Source organism: Alexandromys fortis, unplaced genomic scaffold (assembly GCF_014885135.2).
Source record: "Alexandromys fortis isolate MF-2015 unplaced genomic scaffold, M_Fortis_MF-2015_v1.1 scaffold_11, whole genome shotgun sequence".
NCBI lineage: Eukaryota > Metazoa > Chordata > Mammalia > Rodentia > Cricetidae > Alexandromys > Alexandromys fortis.
The window spans coordinates 16371928-16376038 of NW_026067912.1; the positions used below are offsets into that span (position 1 = coordinate 16371928).

General features: G+C 36.1%; 1 long non-coding RNA gene across 1 annotated transcript; it reads right to left on the reverse strand.

Moving 5' to 3' along the window:
* Nucleotides 1-2890: 2890 nt before the first annotated feature.
* Nucleotides 2891-3725, reverse strand: LOC126499514 (uncharacterized). The gene is made up of 3 exons (XR_007591091.1): nt 3464-3725; nt 3250-3362; nt 2891-2958 (listed from the first exon to the last, which is right to left on the reverse strand). It is a non-coding gene; the product is annotated as an uncharacterized lncRNA (long non-coding RNA).
* Between the last annotated feature and the right edge of the window lie 386 nt (nt 3726-4111).

Genomic DNA, 4111 nt, shown 5'->3' on the forward strand with positions numbered 1-4111 from the left:
AACAGCTTTCTGCGCAACCAGGAAGGGAGTCTAGTCGCCAGCAGAGCAGGAAGTGAAGAGAGAGAGTGGAGGGAAGTAGCCGCTTTTTTAAAGGGAGAGAGACCACGCCCCAATGGGCTGGTATCTCAGCAGCTATTGGTTGGAGGACCTCCCGCAACAGTTATAGTACATTTAGGATCAGTTCCGCCCCTGTAAAACATCACTCAACTGAGGTACTGGAAGAGGTAAAATGAAATGGTCCAGGTAATGGGAAAAGTAACTATTATTCAAATTAGGCATGATGACTCATCAGGAATGGGAGCTGAAGCAGAAAGTGCTGTGCTAATTATTCATTTTCTACTTTCTATTCTCTTCAAAGCCTTTTCGGAAAACACTGGGATTTCCCCTTCGAGTCACTCATGGGCATAAAAGAAGGTGCTCTTTCATTGTGTAACATCGGTAGGGTTCAGAAATAGGAATCCCCATAGATTGTGGGGAGGGAAAAGAATGAGATAAATTATATAGCTCGCTGGGTCCTTTCTCTGAGTTGATGCCTCTTTCTCCCTACCAAAGGCTGTTTTTTTGTAGCCACTCTTTTCTCTAACAGTATTAATGCCTGTAAAGTTCTTGTGGTATAAGAATTTCCCAGGTTTACTGACCCCTGTATAATATTCCTCCCAAAGTTGACTTCCTTGAATGTGATTGGTTTTACTGAATCTGAAAACAACTATCATTGACTAATTTTTAAATACTCTCTCTGTCAAAAAGTAAAAAAAAAAAGTAAAAAGGGATAAAATCTGATACATAGTTACCAACATCCATAAATTGCTTTATCTAATGTATTTATCAAATTTTCTTTTTTATATTAACAAAAAATAATTACATATTTTTATATTAAATGATCTAATTCCAACATACTCTTGAAATGAGAACAAAGATAGCTTACCTAAAGTTAACTAGCCCATGATATTTCTGAACTTAGAAACATGGTATAAAAAGGCAATAACTGTACATATAATTTTAGAAGACAATAACAACATAGGGGTGGAGAAAAGTCAAACTTGGATTAACTGGAGTCACACCTCAGTATGTCCAGTAGTGAAGGTCTCAGATAAATCAAAATACTGTCAGTGATGAGAAAGAAAAAACAAAGTATACAGCACTAAGTCTGGACTTCTTAGTTTTGGAAAGCTTGAGAAAGTTCAAATGACTTGGTAGAACTTAAAGGTCCATGGAAAGAACCTTCTTGTATATGAAAGTGGAGAAAAGAGGCTTTTAGACATCATATTGCTCCTCATATCATTGCATTTTGAAAGGATCACAAATCTCAGAAAATAAACATTTTAAATTCTAAGTGCAATCTTTTTTTCATTTAAGTGTGGAAATAAAATTTTAAAAGAAACATCTTAAACTACAATGCTCTACTGTCCATAAGTCTTTTCTGCAAAATAAAAATATCTTAACCTAACAAAACAGCAGGTAGGAAAGAATGTCTGGCTCTGATTGTGATCTCTCACTGAATGGTCTCCTGCAACACAGCCCCAGGTGACTTGAACATGAGGGACTTGCTTGTAAATTTTAATGATTAAAGATACCTACTGTTTCTTTTTATTATGAAGTCAAATAAAATATCTATTAAAAATACTTGTACAAACATGTGGTCCAAATATATTTGTTTAAAAAAAAAAAACCTTCATTTCTAAGTAACTGAATGACTGAGAAGAAACAATCAATTCACCATTGAATGCCAGATACCGAGCAGGAAACATGAGCCTCAAACTAACAAGAATGTCTTCTGAAATGTTTTACATTGATTTGTTTGCCTGTGGGGTGTGTGTGTGTGTGTGTGTGTGTGTGTGTGTGTGTGTGTGAGAGAGAGAGAGAGAGAGAGAGAGAGAGAGAGAGAGAGAGAGACAGAGAGAGAGAGAGAGGCAGAGAGACAGAGAGAGAGAGAGAGAGAGAGAGAGAGAGAGAGTGTTTATGGGGAGGAGGGAGTGCAAAATCATTATGGTGTACAGTGCATGTAGAGGATAGCATTGAGAAGTCGGTGTCTTCCTCCTACCACATGATAGAAGGGATTAAATCCAGATCAACAACCTTGATGCAAAGTGCCCTTAGAACCAGCTTGTCAGCACTTAAGTAATTTAATTTTCTCGACATCTTGAAATGAATGATATAATAAAATTAACTCAAAATGCAATTACCTCCCTTCCCCAATCTCCAGACAATAAGGAAATAGGACTCAGTGCTCTAAGGGACAATGCATAAAATATGTAATAGGGAGATTCCTGACTCTGAGTTTAAATACATTAAGTACCATCTATCAGGATATCCAAACAATTCCTCATTCAAGGTAAAAGTTGATTTAGTAATTTATTTTCTTGTTTCCATATTGAACAAGTATTTATAATACTCTTGTAGGTGAGGAAACACATTCAGAATACAAAGAAAAATAAAGTATTTCTGTCAGTATATAAATTAGAAGAAAAACTACCAGAGATATTCTAGGAAAAAAGAGGCGAAATGGGAATCAATACTCTAATTCTTGGGATCTCTTATCTGCTCAATATTGGTTTCAGATAGTTTTGACTGTTTGATCATGGTGATTCAAATTAACCTTCTAGATATTTTCAAGGCACTAAAAACCAAAACTATATTTAGACAGTAAACGTACTTCCCTGTTTGAGCCTTTGAATGAAAGATGATATGATTGACATAAGGATGCAGTATTCTATGATGAAATAATCCATGAGAAAGGGAACCTGAGAGAGGATGAGCCTATAACACTGTAAACATTCATGACCGAAGAACAAGGTGTAGAAGGCAGTCAAGGTCATGTGCTTGTGAATTACATGCTCAATGAAAACTTTATAGAAAAGGAAAAAATTGAGAAACATCGTGTGATACTTACAAAATCCACCCATAATCTTCCATGGGAATTTTACCATTTGACCTTTGAGAAGCTTCAAGTTCCCACATCTATAATAGATGATTTAGATGTTTAAAAATTAACTAAATCTTGTGGTTCAACCTTGTCCCTTAATATTAGTCAATGCAACAAATGACATAGATATCATTATAGAAACATTAATTCTCAGAAATGACATGCCTACACATAGTAACCCAGTTAATTAATTTCTTGGAATCATGAGATTTAAGGGATTCGGTAAGCATGAACAGGAAAAACACGAGAGTCGGTAAAATATTAACTTCAGTGTTAGACTAGGAATGACAATTTGAACACTGTTTCATGCTTCATTAACCTGTTACCTTTTTATCCACAAATCTAGTAACCAGTTCAAAACCTTGATCTCACTTTGGAAACATAAATTAGAAAGATGAACGTTATGATCTCTTTCGTGGAGACAGGCAACAGAGAATATCTATGGGAAGCAGATATCACAAAGAAGAATGTCACTTAAGCAGATCGATACATTGTGCAAATTTTTTCATAAACTACTTTCTAAGTGTAGTTTGTTTTTACCTGCATACTTCATTGAATGTCCTTCATACTTCCTGGGAAGTTCTCCCTTCATGGTCTAATTGCTTTATATAAAGAGTTTTAGTAACAAAGTATCACACACTTTCTAAAACACACGACCATGTATCTGTTTCCTCTGAGAATTCTGTAGGAAACGGCCTATTTGTTGAAATGACACATCTAACAGTTGACAACCAAGCAAGCTGCCATTAAAACAAATTTAACCCAGTACTCAGGAGGCAGAGGCAGGAGATCTCAATGTTTGAGGCTAACCTGGTCTGCAGAGAGCTAGTTCCAGGAAATTCAGGCAGGACTACACTGTCTTGAAAAACCTAAAAGACAAAAAAAAAAAAGGGGGGACAAATTTGATGTTTCTGTGGATCACCTGTATACGTTGATGAGATAGACTTACTGCTATTTTAGCACTCTCCTGATTAATAGGCAGGGACTTAGGATATGCTGGACTTATCAAGATCTCACAGTTAGAAAGACAGAATGCAAAACCACAAGATTTGAAATGACACGCAATCTGAGAATGCCTTCTCGTACATCACCAAAATGTTCACAACTTCACAAAACTGTTCTATTAAGACATAAGTATGAAGCAGTGTGAAGAAACAGCGAGACGACCCTGGACGGACCAAACACGTG